The sequence below is a fragment of the Telopea speciosissima genome, chromosome 6 (assembly GCF_018873765.1).
Source record: "Telopea speciosissima isolate NSW1024214 ecotype Mountain lineage chromosome 6, Tspe_v1, whole genome shotgun sequence".
Classification (NCBI taxonomy): Eukaryota; Viridiplantae; Streptophyta; class Magnoliopsida; order Proteales; family Proteaceae; genus Telopea; species Telopea speciosissima.
Window position 1 is genome coordinate 30048275 of NC_057921.1, and position 16171 is coordinate 30064445.

The 16171-nt window shown below is 40.9% G+C and overlaps 1 long non-coding RNA gene across 1 annotated transcript; it reads right to left on the reverse strand.

Annotated features, from left to right (window-relative positions):
* Nucleotides 1-80: 80 nt before the first annotated feature.
* On the reverse strand, nucleotides 81-15914 carry LOC122664119. Its single transcript, XR_006333292.1, has 3 exons — nucleotides 15769-15914; nucleotides 6715-6719; nucleotides 81-92 (listed from the first exon to the last, which is right to left on the reverse strand). It is a non-coding gene; the product is annotated as an uncharacterized LOC122664119 (long non-coding RNA).
* Between the last annotated feature and the right edge of the window lie 257 nt (nucleotides 15915-16171).

Here is a 16171-nt window from a genome sequence, read left to right on the forward strand (position 1 = left end):
ACGCTTTCGTTGCGATCGCACTTACGATGCCTTCACTCCTGGTTGCCAAGTGGTGGGCCCAGGTCATGATCCGTGTGGACCATTGCAAACTACTCTACATGGGGTCCACAATGACCTACCATGCATAAGGGATCGACCATGGCACTTCTTGTGGTGCAAAACCCAAGAATTTGAGCCTATTCACGTTCTAAACAGGCTCTAGGCGATGCACACATCACCCAGTGAATCGCCTAGAGAATTAAAAAGGGCTGATATACAGATCTAACCATGGGGGCTTCCACCTATGGACCATAAATTGTATAAGGAGGTCATAAATGACCAGAATATCCCTCCTCACATCTGTCCACAATTATGTACACCGTGAGTGCCTAAGTGGGCCCCGTAGGGCTTGGAAACCCTGCCTGTGTTGGTTCAGCAACACTGCTTACCTAGGGACCAAACTGTGGGACTGTCGGGACCATGTACGAAGTATTACACTGGCAAAATGCCATATCTAACCCTATACCACATTCTCCAGATGATGCACCGGGGCATAGACTTAAAGCCCAATGCATGGCCTAGAGAATTCCAAGTGATACTATACTGAACACCGAGTCAGACCAGTGAGCCTAGATCAACACTAGGACATCCGCAAATAGTTTGGAATATTAAATAACATAATTCTAATTTAGCCTATAGGATTTGATCCCGCACTCGAGGTACACTACAAGACACCGGCTGGGGCTGAAACAACAACTGAACCTGTAGGACCAGACCAAGGTGAGTGGAATGTCATCATGTATGTATATGTAACACGAATGATATGTTGGAATTAAACTTTATAATATTATTACTATGATACATGTTTAATTCAAATCTTATAAATCCATTACAACACTGTGTTGACTGTTGGACAATTCTATTTGAATGTTCTATGCTGATTGTGAATGCTAGACTAGATGCAGTAGCCGGCTTGGAAATGAGGCCTGTGGTAGCCCATAGAATGGGATACGGTTGACACCGCCCGACTCATACAATGCCATATAGACATGGGGTTATAGTTTCATCACCCGTGCTATGCACCCTTACCAACAGGGGTTAAGGTGTTGGGTGCCTGTAAGAGTGACCATATATATGAGAAAAGAAATGTGATTATGGGCTATATGCCGGGCTATAAGCCAGAAAAGAAAAGAAAAGAAAAGAAAAGAGAAAAAGGGACGGATGCTTCATAGGTTAATCACAGAGGCCTGGTTGGGCTGACCTTGGTGAACCAATGCAGGAGCTGACTGGTCCTCTCCGAAAACTCAATGGGTGTATCGTGGGAAGGGGTTAAAAGCCCGCCCCAGGGACACATGTATTGGGGATTGTAGTAGCACTTGTCTGACTTAGCTCTATTTACAAGTGACTTATAAATAATTTGATCTGCATATCATGTAGGATCATATGTTTTGTGGTTGCATATGCATGCATGATGATATGTTTCATTCACGGGCTCAGTGGAGCTCATACTCTGTTATCTATGTTTTTCTATTAGATGATCTTACAGGTGGATGTCATTTGTGGCGGGGAGGCTTATTACCCAGAGGAGAACCATGGTGGTTATGATGATATTGGTATGAACCCCGACGGAGGTCATGCCGTTGATGCGAGTATTCTCAATGGTTACTGAAGATGACCCGTGAAGGATGCTCTTGATGCTTTTCATCTTGGGGACTCCTTTTTGTCTTTGACATGAGTTTATCCCCGTTTTTGCTTTAGCTTTCTTCTTTCTTTTTAGGGCTTGAATTACCTTGCCCTCTGTATATATTATTTTTATTTCAGCTGATGTATATTTTATCTTTTACTATTTTGTTTGTGGGAATGTGCGAGAGAATGATCAGAAATATTTATGTATATAACATCATTTCCTATAACGCTACGCTTCTTTTATTTCTCAATGTATATATAGTTTCTCTGTAACACTCTGAGTTACATGTTGTATTACTATGGATGTGTGTCTATTAATGGATTAACTACTTCTAGATCCGTGGGATTTGGTGGATTGCCGATATACAATTCGGGTCACCTACCTAATCCTCCCAAGGGTGGTTTGGGGTGTGACAGATCATATGTATGGAAAGCTTGAGATCTTTGACCATCAAGACTTTGACATTGGAAGGAGTAATGTATTTTTTTTCTTTTGTTTTTTTTTCAACAATAGTCATGAGATCATCATAAAATGCTATTTTGATGAAAGTGAAAAGAAAGAGATTGAATAGACAGAAATGAAAAAATGTTCATTGATAGCTAATAGAAAACACACTGTGGATGAGATTAACTAAACAGAAGGAAATTTGATTGAATGAAAAGCCTAAAGACTTAAGGGACATGGACCCAATGATGTCTTTAGTGTGATCCTGTCTATACAAGAGTAAAGTACTATCGCTGCTTCATCATCGGACTCTTCAGTTTGTACCATCAAAAGTGCCCATTTAATCGGAGCTGATTACTGGATCCATTTTAAGTCGGCCAATAAGACTGGTGTTCATCAAGTTAATGATTGTAATTTAACACCTTTGGGCGACAATGGTGCCCTTAGTCAGTGTTTGTCCCTGTTCCATAAGAGGAATATGGAGAATTTCCTTTGGCAACCTCGCCTTCCTGTATCCTCACAACATCCTGGGTGACTGTCATTAATGGAGGCATTTGATTTACTGTGACTCCTTTTGCCGGTACTGAAAAAGTTCAGATCAATATGGTGGGATTAAAGCCTTCTAAATCTTGTTCGAGAACATTGATTGTTTGATTAACAAACTGTTGTTCTGCCTTTGGCTTGAGCTTTCCTGGTTCCAGTAGGTCCTGGATAGCATGGCTGAGTGCAATGCATTCATTAGTAGGGTGTCCCTTGTGGATGTGATAGTCATAGTAGTGATCTGGGTCATACCAAGATGGTGGAGGATCTCTGACCGATTATGATCGAACCGCGCCCAAAAGCCCTATTTTCTTCAATTTGGAATATGCCATACACCAAGTCATGCCCAAGTCAGTGAACTCACATTGTTTTGAATTTACCATATTCACCTCTGGGTTTTGGCTCTGATTTTTCATCGGGTGATTATCCTGGCCAAGTGCATCTTTGAACAATTTGTCTTCAATGCACTTCTTTGTGGTCAAGTGCTTCAAAAGTTGTGAGGTGTTGACAATAGAGACAATCATGATATTCTCCATACAGATTCTCCAGGATCATCTCTACTTGTTTTGCTTCTGTCGGGCAGCTCCACATCTTTGCGGCCTTCTCTCTAAACCTCATGATGAAATTAGAGAATCCTTCATTTGGCCCTTGCCTTAGTGTCTCCAACTCTCATCGTGTGATATCCACTTCAGTATTATATGAGTATTGCTTTATAGATGCCTTTTCAACTGTCGACCATGTCTGGGTTTGACCTTGATCTAGTTGTGTAAGCCATCTCAAAGTAGACCCAGTAAATGAATAGAGGAAGGCTTGGCTCATTTGATTTTTGTGAGATCCCAAGCCTTGGCCATATTAGCAAAGATCTTTAAGTGAGCCCTTGGGTCCCCAGTTCTATCGAACATTATCAAACTTCCACTTGAAGTCTATGGGTATCCTTCCTCCTGAAAAGAAAACCAAGTCATCTTTTGGTTTCTCAACCGCTTTGCCTTTCATCATAATTTCAAGCTTCTAAACCTTCTCTTTCATCTTCTTTTCTCTTTCACTCTGATGGATTCTAGAGGGCGTTGATGGCTACATCCTCCTCCTCTATCATAATCCTGAGTTGTGCTCTAGACATCATTGGGGTCACCCTAGGCTCCTCAGGGATTGTGCATTATCACTTCGAGACTAAAATTGCATCACCTGAACCAATTGTGTGACTAGTTGTTTCATCTGTCATGTCTATCCACATGCTAACCATTTCCCAACTCAATACTTCTTCTGAAGAGTTGGCCTCTGTTGGATCCATGGTGCTTGTAACAAGGGATGACCTTATTGGATTCTGCTTCCCAAAGTTGAGCGAAGAAATTGAAGTACTTAAGACCTCTGGGGATCAGATTTGACCAATTCGGGTTAGCCTATCTTCATGACGGGCCCACACAGGTGATAGGGATCTCTCTCGATGTGAATCGTTCTTTAGAAAAAGCTTAATTTAGGACTTGAGAAGATTTTTTTATTGATTTTATTTTTTTGTTACAGTTTATATCAAAATATGTTTACAAATAAGGTTAGTCCGCGCAATAACTCGCCTTTAACCTCTTGATTCCATCTTACTCAAGTATTCCATGGTGCAATTTCACTGGCACTCATGATTAATCAGGGAAGACCCTTATAACCTTAGAGTTGATGTAATAAAACCATAAATCCTTCGTTGTTTGATGATTTTTTAAGGTCAAATTCAAATTGTCACACAGCAACAGACAAAATGGCCTAATTGAGGAATTCTTGGTGGTCTATCCTTTGCTAATATAGAGTGCCTTCCATTACGGGATAATCAAAGCTTTATCAACGACGTACTATACTGGATAGTGTATCATTCTCCGAGGGAGAATTGTGGCTACATTCTTTGATACGCTAATCTAGGTAGGTATGTCACTTTTGATGAGGGACTATCGAGGGATAGGTAGAGCTCTTTCCTATGACAGGCAATCCACATTAGGAGGGGTATACCATTGAGAATCTCGCTTATAGCCCTAAATAGACTATGTTAATTTGTGGCATATCCTAGTCGTACATGGTCTAATTTCTTACATGATACATGCAATAGGTAGGTTGATAGGACAGAATAATGTTACCCTTGATAGAACCAATATACCGATTGCTCGTGATAGCGAATTGTGGGTATATGGTTCCTTTGATATACCCTGGGGAATAAACTCAAGTGATTTCAGAGTAATCAAGCTAGTGCCCTTTTTGAGTAGCAAAGTACCCCATGACATACTAATGAATACCCTCGCCGATGATTCTAGACCCGTACAGTAAATATCAAGGGTTGTGGCATTGTTGCTAATTACCCATGACTATATATGGAGTCCAATGACTAACCATAGGGCTAAATGTGTTCCCATGCCATGTGTGCATGATACTGGTGCAGGAAGTGGATATCATCTGATCTCAAAGTACGTAGTATGATGTGTCCCACTTCCCTAGGGTTAGAGGCACAACAGGGAGTACCCCCATCATTTGATTTCACTTTGAACACGATGCATGATGCAGTTAATACAACAAAAGGGGTTAGCAAAATATGTTATCAATCACAGAATGCATGAGGGAGAAAATTTTTACGTTCAACAGTAAGCATCTAGTATTGAAAGCTTGACCATCAATCCCTAGTTGAGTTGCCACTGTGAGGATCCGTTCCTGCAACGCACGTGCAATGTGTGCGGAGGGTTAAGGTTTGTTGCTCCTCGGTTGGAGGGAGAAGGAATGCATCTTCTCAAGGTTATGATTATCAGGGGATAGGGGTCATGCAATCATGTGAAATGGAGTCACCACCTAGGATTAGGGCCTAGGACCCGTTGGTGTAGCCCTAAGAAGGGTTACATGACTTCGTTTGGTCTAGTCAGAGATTCGAGGCAAGTGGTCAAGTTACGAGAGTGGGAAGGTGTTAGGCACCCACCTCGCTCGGGTAAGCCTGTCATTCTACTAGATGTTTGTTTTTGAATATTCTCCCTATATGAATGTCCTATACCTACATGCTAGGCTAAATAATGATGCACAAACTGCTTAAATAAATTGAACTATGTTACACTAACTACTATGTACACTACACAAGAATGCTTGAAAGACTAAATTGTGCCAAAATTAAAGGTTAATGATAGGAATGTATACCTATACACTAAACCAATGCAATTATGGAAAATGCAATGTGAAAGGCATCCTCGGCTCAGGTTTAGACAAATGACTGACTTTATCCTCTGTTGGACAGAGTAATAGCTTATAAGTATTGAAACTTTGATTTTTGACCAAATAACGGTGTTATGAGGTTTAGGGAGCTGACATTCGATTCTCAGGCAGAGTGGCTACGCCAAGAAAGATTTCTAGGACTTGGGCAAAAAAGGGTCGAAGAAGTTAGGTTCGAATAACCTGGACTTCAGATAAGGGGACAAGTCTCAAAGACTCGGAATCGGGTTGGGGAAGGGCCTCAGAATAAGGAAACTAGGAAAAATAAAAAAACTGGAGCTCTAGGGTGCCCCCATCCCACAAACTTGGAATGTGCAAATGAAGAGGGGAAGGGGCTATTAATGGGAAAATTTTGGGTTCAACGGCACCGCGGTAAAGTATGTGGGGCCGCATGTCGGGGCTGCGAACGATGAAAAAAAAAGGTTGGGTGTTTGCAGGGTTGCTTGTCAGGGATGCATAGCGCGTGTGGTGCTGCATGGCAGGGTCGTACAGGCTACAGTACCGCTGGGCGGGGCCGCGTGGCACACACAACGCTACCTTGCAGAGTTGCACAACACACGGTGCTGCAGGACGGGGCTGCGTGGCACACGGCACTGCCTTGCGGGGCCACACAACACATGGCACTGCCTAGCATGGCTATGCAGTGTGTGCGGGGCTGCCTTACGGGGTCACACAGATTGCGGTGCTGCCTGGCGGGGCTACGCCTTGTCCGTGGGGCTGCATGGCAGGACGACGTCTATTGTGGTGCTGCCATGCATACGGTATACACTTTTCAGGATGAACAGAGATGCTTTTAGGTTTTTCTGTGTTTCTGTGGTGTTGGGATATGGATTCCAAGGGACATTGTCTCATTCGTGTCAGATTATCATCATCGCCGGGTGGTGGTGACAAAATTCAGCATCTAGACCTAGGCCTAGTTAGCCCTGATTTTTGTCAATGTTGATGTCACGTGTATTGGTTTGCATGCCATTAATTTTTGAAGTATTTACACAGTTGAAAATCCATGAATTGGTATATTTTTTTATGCCTTACAATGCCAACTTATGTGCATTTATAATCTTTTGATTTGATTCCATTCCCAGGAGTCAATCATGACCTGGACTCGGTGCACAGGAGTTGGAGATCTACTTCCCGTAAACCAAGATGGAGTGGGGACATCGAACCCTCCTCCTCCTACAGCCCCAACTATACTAACAGCCAAAGATGTGACGAACATCATGGGGGATATGATGCGTGGGTTCTAACATCAACAAACATAATTCTTGGCTCATATTCATGCCCGATTCTAGGCTATGCCATAGGCCCCAGCTGTGCCACCTCCTCCTACACCTATGAACCCTCTGGCACCAGCTGTACCTCAAGCACCCATAGTCCCTCTAGTACCAGCTGTACCCATTGGACCCGATGTACTCCCACCATATATGGCAGCACTAGTGTGGGTTGACCTATCCAAACTAATGGAACGATTCCAAAAGTTCTGTCCTCCCTACTTCATGGGCCTAACCCGGGACTCTCTTCAACTAGCAAAATGGGTCCGAAAAATGGAAAAGGCTTTTACGATGCTAGGCTACACAGAAGAATAGAAGTTGATCTATGCTGGATATCAGCTCCAAGGAGAGGCAGATGCATGGTGGAGGGCCAAACAACAAATATTGGCTTCCACACACTCTAATCTTACATGGGAACACTTTCAAGAGGCCTTCTTTGGCAATTACTTTCTAGAAAGCTTTAGGGATTGCAAAGAGGAAGAATTTATGGAACTCACTTAAGGATTCAAGTCAGTGTGGGATACCAATAGAAATTTGAAGATCTCTTCTATTTCTCACCAGAACACTGGAAGGTGGACTGAGCGAATGCTAAGAGGTTCAAAAGAGGATTGAGGCTAGGAATCAGCTCAAGTTTTTTTGGCTCATAGGTTACACTCTTATGTGGAGGTTGTACAGCTAGCTAAGTTAGTGGAAGACCGACAAAGAGATAACTACTTGGCTCAGCACGGAATGGGAAAGAGGCCATGGTTGCACCAGAAGCTAGAGGATCCAATAAGACCTTCAAGAGACCTTATACCAGCTCTGCTATGGTGCAATATAAGAATTCGGAAGTGAATCAACCAGCCAGAGTTCCTCAACTAGCTGTTGCTCCTACAATAGTGGGACCTCACACTTGATGCTACAAATGCAATTAATATGGCCAGTTGTTTAGGACCTGCCCGCAAAAGAAGACGGATGTACCTCACCCAGTACCACCTAGGCCACAATAACCTTACCAAGCTGCCCATGCCCCTCAGCTACCTCAAGGCAATTGAATTCCTGGCCAAGTTTATGCTATCATTGGTGCTGAGGCGGAAGTGACATCAGACGTTATGACAAGTATAATACCTAAACCCATTGGTATGCATGCATGTTGTCCTTGTACTTCCTTACATGACCAGCCCGGGATTAATTTTAACTGTCATGTCAGGTACTCTTTATATATCTCTAACCCATGCACATGTCTTGTTGATTTTGGCACGTTACAATCCTTTGTCTCGCCCACCTTTGCAAGAAAAATGGGAATTCCCTCAAAGAACTTAACACATGGACTAGCAGTGAGTACACCAATCGGGAACGTCGTGAGTTTGGATATAGTGTATGAACCATGTCCAGTACAGGTCGGTGATCATGAATTGATAGCTCACCTCATAAAGCTTGATATGACCAATTTTGACGTACTTTTGGGCATGGATTAGTTGTCAGCCTATAGGGCTAATGTTTTATGTGTGGAGAAGAAGATTATTTTTAGACCAAAGGAAGGGGAAGAATTTCTTTTTGGGTAAGAAGACGAAGAAGCCCAAGAGATTGTTAATTTCAGCCCTACAGATGAAGTTAATGGATAAAGGATGCCAAGTATTCCTAGCCTCGGTGATGGATATAGAGGCAAAGGTTAGGCCAATGTTTGAGATCAAGATAGTGAATGAGTTTCCCAATGTCTTCCTAGAAGACTTGACTGAGATACCACCGGACCAGGAAACAAAATTAGTCATTGATCTTCTACTTGGGTCAGCTCTAGTATTGAAAGCACCTTATCAAATGGAACCCAGTGAATTGAAGGAACTCCAAGTTCAGCTACAAGACTTGTTAAAGAAAGGATTCATCAGACCTAGTGTCTTGCCATGGGGAGCACCCATACTATTAGTCAAAAAGGACAAAAGTATGAGGATGTGTATAGACTACTGGCAACTAAATAAGTTGATCATCAAGAACTGGTATCCCCTATTGAGAATAGATGATCTATTTGACCAGTTGTAAGGTGCACAGGTGTTTCCAAATATTGATCTCCGATCTAGGTACCACAAACTCAAGATCAGGGAGGGTGATATAAGTAAGATTGGCTTTAGAATCAGATATGGACAATACGAACTTTTTATTTTGTCCTTTGGTTTAACCAATGCATTGGTGGTGTTCATGGATTTGATAAAATAAGGTTTTTAAGATGTCTTGGACAAGTTTGTGATAGTTTTCATCAGTGACATTTTGATGTACTCAAAGAGTAAGGAAGAGCATGAAGTACACCTAAGATTTGTATTGCAGCGACTGAGAGAGAACCAACTATATGCGAAGTTTAACAAGTGTGAATTTTGGTTATCACAAGTTGTATTCTTAGGACATGTGGTCTCAGATAAGGGTTTGAAGTTGACCCAAGTAAGGTTAAAGCTTTAGCTACTTGGGAGTAGCCCAAGACCGTGATAGAGATACCAAGCTTTTTGGGCCTAGCTGGGTATTGTTGGCATTTTATTGAGAACTTTTCTAGTTTAATGGCACCGATGACTCGGGTGACACGGAAAGGTGTCAAGTTTGTGTGGGCTGAAGCTTGTGAGAAGAGTTTCCAAGAATTGAAACGTAGGTTGGTTACAGCTCCAGTGTTGACCATTCCATCTGGCACAGGTGGAATGACTATCTATACAGATGCATCTAGGATAGGCCTAGGATGTGTCTTGATGCAAAATGGAAAAGTAGTCGCCTACGCTTCTCAACAACTGAAAGACTATGAGAAGAACTACCCCACTCACGACTTGCAGTTGGCGGCAGTGATCCTTGCTCTTAAGATCTAGCGATACTACTTGAATGGGGATAAAAGTGAGATCTTTAGTTATCACAAAAGCCTCAAGTATTTTTTCACCTAAAAAGAGATGAACATGAGGCAAAAAAGATGGTTAGAGCAGATGAAGGATTATGACTTTACGATCCAATACCAGCCGAGTAAAGCTAATGTAGTGGCGGATGTACTTAGTAGGAAGTCGCAAACCCTATCCCTAGCATCTTTGGCTGTTAGCAAGGAACTCATTGAAGAAGCTAGGTGGTTCGACTTGGAATTATTGGTAGAAAGTACTACCTTTTCTCTAGCTGCATTGGTATTACAACCATCTCTTCGGGAGAGAATCATCACGACTCAATCATTGGACTCTAATTTACAAAAGATAACTGAGAACATCGAAATGGGAAGCATCAGTACACAAACTTCACTTTGACTGAGGAAGGTGTTCTCAAATTCAAGGATAGATTGTGTGTGCACGTAGATGAAGATTTGAAGGGTATTATTTTGAAGGAAGCTCATAGTTCTCCCTATGCTATTCACCTGGGCAACACTAAAATGTACAAGGATTTGAAGCAAACCTATTGGTGGTCAGGTATGAAGATCAATGTAGCTAATTATGTATCTAATTAAATGCTTGGTCCATCAACAAGTGAAGATGGAAAGGCATAGGAGGCCACATGGACTTCTACAACCTCTACCAATACCAGAATGGAAGTGGGAGAAAATTTCTATGGATTTTGCCATAGGGCTACCCCGTACCTCTAGGGGAATGGATGCTATTTGGGTGATCCTGGATTGGTTGAGCAAGACAGCGCACTTCATACCAATGAAGGTGACATACCCGATGGACAAATTGGCCAAATTTTATGTGGAAAACATAGTTCAGCTACATTGTGTTCCGGTTAGCATTGTCTCTGATAGAGATCCCAGGTTAACCTCTAAATTTTGGGATGGCTTTCAAAAGGCCATGGACTCACTTTTGAATTTTAGTATAGCTTTTTATCCTCAAACAGATGGCCAAATGGAGAGAACTATGCAGACCTTAGAGGACATGCTTAGGGCATGACGAGCACATATCTTTCATAGAGTTTGCTTATAACAACAGTTACCAGGCCACTATAGGCATGGCACCCTTCGAGGCTCAGTATGGAAGGAAGCGCATGATACTCTTATATTGGGATGAAGTAAATGTGCGATGCATTTTGGGACCAGAATTGATACAAGCCATTTGCGAAAAAGTGGATTTGATCTGGGACCGAATAAAGGCAGCCCAGTCTAGACAGAAGAGTTATGCAGACATAAGGCAAAAATATTTGGAGTTTGCTATCAGCGACAAGGTATTCCTGCGAGTGTCTCCAACCGTTTGCAAGAAATAATAACCGCAAGCGTATGAATCAGTCGTAGCTATGGGTCGAACTTAAGGACATGTACACCACTCTATTTTACTCACTTTAAAGCAATGCAAAGTGAACCAAATTGATTAAAGGGTTGAATTAAACTAATGATAATTAAACTAACATGTCATAACTCACAAGCATCTAGCAAAATTATGCATCTAACAAATTGAATTGGCGTCCTAACACATAAGCATCTAACCTATCAATACTAATGTTGATTTGAAGGAATAAATTGCAGCAACCACACACCACAACCACATAAAAAAACAAAGGAAAAATAAAGCTAAGAGATTAGAGAAGTAAACCCTTAAGGTGCTTCAATCGGACTGAAATTTCTTGCTTCTACCACACTTGAAATGATGCTACCAAATCTGAAATTAAAACAAAAATAATTAAATTAAAATCCTAACATAATGCATGATAATGATAGTGAATAAAAAATAAAATCCTAAAAGCATGATTGAATTAGAGAGGTAGATAATGAGAATAAGATCAAAATAATGAAGAATTAAAAGTCCTAATAGAATGGAGGGATTAATGGAGATGAGAATACTAAAAATAATAGAAGAAGAAAGAGGTAGAGAATAAGAAGAAGAAAATAGAAACTAGAAATAAGAACTAATACTCTCTTCTACCAAAATTGAATTTGCATGAATTAAGTAGGCCTTGCATGAATGTAGTTGAAGAAGCTTGAACACTTGAATAATCCTTGCATGGCTTCCTCTTCCAAATCCTCCAAGTCTTCTCACAAACTTAGGAACTTAAACTAGAAAGCTTTAAAAACTAAACTAAAATTAAATTATTACAACCAAATTGAAGACATAAATTGAAAGTAAAGCTTGAATTAAACCTATTACAACCATTAACCTAAGCTCATAGATCAAACTAGAAACTTAGAAAGCCAAAAATTTAGAAGAAGAAGAGAGAAATTTTACTAAGTAATTGAACAAGTTACAAGCCTAGAGCTATGGGGTATTTATAGGGGGAAGAGGAGAGAAGAGAGGAGAGGGAGAGAGGCCTCCCCGATTTTGGGGGCTTCTCTCCTTCTAAAACCGTGGAGGGGAGAGAGAAGAGAATCTCCAAATAAAAATATTCCCCTCTCCTTCATTTACAATAAGGCTTGAACCCCAAGAAAAAAGAAAAAATAGAAAGTGGAAGAGATAAAAATCTTAGCTACATAAATCTTCTATTTTCAAAATGTGGACTTTTTATTTCTATTCTTGTGCTTCCTTTTCTTTGCAGGTGTCTTCTCCAAGCAATGAGATCAAGGCATCTTTTACTTTTCAACCTCCCATGCATAAGAGAATATTTTTTAAAAGAAATCTTACCAAAGTTAAATCCCAAAAGTGCCCTTGGAAAGTGGAGTAGAGAGAGAGAGTGGTGCCTAGGATTCCACTCAATAATTAAATAAATCCCCATCAAGTCCTCTAGAAAAATCATGGAGGGTTGTGTGCACCCTCTAAAATTCGTGGACAGCTGTGGTCCTTCAAAAATCATGGAATCTTGTGGCAATGTGAGTCCCCGATGTGGATGGCAGCTCTTCCCTCTCTTCAAGATTGGAAAATTGCTGAAACGGTCATGTACGTGCTGTAGATCTCTACCATTGATTAGAAATGCCTTCTTTAATGTTAAAAATACCTTTGGGAAGTGGCAGAATGGCTATGGGATTACATTACAACTCATTTCTAACCTATTTTCCTTTCTTAGCCTGAAAAGAATAATCGACTGCATGGAGGCCTAAACGAATGCGTAACTGAATTCCGTCACATCCATCTTGCTCAAAACTTAGCTCTGAACACAACCATACAAAAACATTGGGCAGCTTCAAGTGTAAATTTTGACTTGCAGCCCCCGATAGTCCAGAATAGCAATAAATATCCCAAAAATCTGAAAAGCACAGGAAAGCACCAAGTAACTCTGTCCAATGTGATAAAATTCATGCTTTATGCCCTAAGATTTTACACATAAATGTGCTCATCATATTCCCCAACACTTGAACGTTACTTGTCCTCAAGTAAATAAAAACAAAAAGTAATCTACAATGCAAAAATCCTAACTCACTTTCGTAGGAATCACAGTTGTACTTAGCATGTGCAACAAGCCTTTGAACCCCTAGGTTACCCCTAGTGGATGAGTTTAGTCTCATGGGTGTTTGCAGTGAATGTACATCCAAAATTCAATAAGAAAAAGAATATTGCAAATTTTAATCATGACATAAGTAGGATAGTGCACACAAGCTCTAAAAGTGCTCAACTAAAGATCAAGGAGCCAAAGGTTCCCCCACACTTGAATTTTATTACCCCACATCAATTCAAGTAACAAGCATGCATCAAGATTAATGGATCTCCTCATATTTTCTGAACACTACTCACCTTCAGGTAAACCATCGATGGAACCAAAAACTTAGGCTTTGAGTATTTTTTACTATACTTTCTTTCCAGGCATTAAAGCAATAGTTTTTCTTTCAAAATAGTAAACTTTATTTCTACTCCACTACTGTTCTCTGAATGACATGGTGGAGCATACACTAGACACCCAAATACTTGGTAGTTCGCTTTTTGATATATCCATAAAGATTTTGAGACATTGATGCAAACGTTTTTTTTTTTTTTTAAGTTTCCTTCTAAGGAATTTCGAACAGGTCACCCTGCTTCCTGAGGCAACAATGCCCTGTCTAGTCCCAAGGAATTCCACTTTCCTTCTTGCTTTTTTTTTTTCATTCGTTTTCATGCCTTGCCACAAACAAATTGGTCTCAACTACTAGCCAAAAGATCAAAGGGTCCATAAAACACATAGAGGAATCTAGCCATCAAACAAAATAGTGCTCATATTTTTCAACTCAATCCCTCTCACCGGATACATACCAATTACCGTCCTTGAAAAGAAATTTTTTTTTTATTATTTCACATGCTAGGGCACCTAATTCTCTCTCTTTCTCTCGCTTTGCACTCAAAGAAATGTATGCACAAAACCAAACTACTGCCACAATCAAAATTCACCAATTAAGTCCAACACACCCCCCACACTTAATCCCTACAATGTCCTCAATGCATGCAGAAAAGAAGGAATAAGGACAAGGGAGGGGATACATACCAAGAAGTCAGTCTTCAAGGTAAAGAGGCTCATCGAGATCCATGACCTCTTCCACACTTGGAACAGGTATCTCAATATATGGCTTCAAACATTGGCCATTTACCTTAAATGTAGCACCTATACTGGGATTGGCCACTTCAACAGCCCCATGAGGATAAACAGTCTGAACTATATAGGATCCATCCCATCTTTAGTGCAACTTACCTAGAAATATCTGCAAATGAGAATTGTACAACAAAACTTTCTGACCTATCTCAAAAGATTTTCTCAAAATATGCCTATCATGGAAACCCTTGGTTTTTGCCTTGTAAATCTGGGTATTCTCATATGCCTCATTTCTAAGCTCTTCCAACTCAGATAGTTGAAGTTTCCTTTGGGCACCTGTAGTGGGTAGATCAAAGTTAAGCTTCTTAATAGCCCAAAAGGCTTTGTACTCAAGCTCAACAGGTAAGTGACACGCCTTTCCATATACCAAATGGTATGAAAATTGACCAAGGTCGATCTTAAAGGAGGTCCTATGAGCCCACAAAGCATCTACCAATTGATTAGACCAATCCTTGCGGTTCAGATTGATAGTTTTTCTCAAGAATTTGCTTTATCTGCCGATTTGAAACCTCAACCTTGCCACTTCTCTGGGGATGGTAGGGTGTGGCCAACTTGTGAATGACACCTTATTTCTTCATGAGGGCCTCAAAGGGCCGTTTGTAAAAGTGCTTGCCCCGATCACTAATGATAGCACAGGAAGTACCAAAACAGGAGAAGATGTTCTCCTTTAGGAATTTCACAACCACCTTGTGGTCATTGGTTTTACAAGCAAATGTCTCAATCCATTTGGACACATAGTCCACAGCAAGTAATAAGTACAAGTTACCAAAAGAATTAGGGAAAGGCCCCATGAAATCTATGTCCCATACATCAAACACCTCAACCACCAGAATTGGGTTGAGGGGCATCATGTTCCTCCTGGTGAGACGTCCTAAAGATTGGCATGAGGAACATGCCTCGCAATAAGTAAAAACGTCTCTAAAAAGAGTAGGCCAATAAAATTCACACTGTAAAACCTTGTCCGTTGTCTTATTGGGCCCAAAATGGCCTCCACAAGCCTGATCATGACAAAAAGATAAGACAAATTGTTGCTCATGATCAGGAACACACCTCCGAATTACTTGATCTGGACAAGTCTTAAAAAGATAAGGGTCATCCCAAAAAAAATATTTTACCTGTGAAAAGAAACGATTCTTATCTTGGGTGGACCAATGTGCAGGTATCACACCCGTAACCAGATAATTAACAATGTCAGCAAATCAAGGGTTACTAGACGCTGCCATCAAATACTCATCAGAAAAGTTCTCATTGACTGGAGAACCAACAGTCAAGGAATTAGGCAGCCAGGATAGATGGTCTGCAACCAAATTTTCACACCCTTTCTTATCCCTAATTTCAAGATCAAATTCCTACAATAAGAGGACCCACCTAATGAGGCGAGCCTCATCTTTCTTCTGCATAAGATATTTGATAGCTGCATGGTCAGTGTAAATAATCACATGTGAGCCTATCAAGTAGGGCCTGAACTTCTCTAATGCAAACACAATAGCTAAAAATTCTTTCTCAGTGGTGGTATAATTAAGCTGTGCATCATCAAGAATCCTACTTGCATAATAAATCATATGGGGCAATTTGTTGATTCTTTGCCCAAGAACAACCCCTATTGCAAAATCAGAGGCATCACACATAAGCT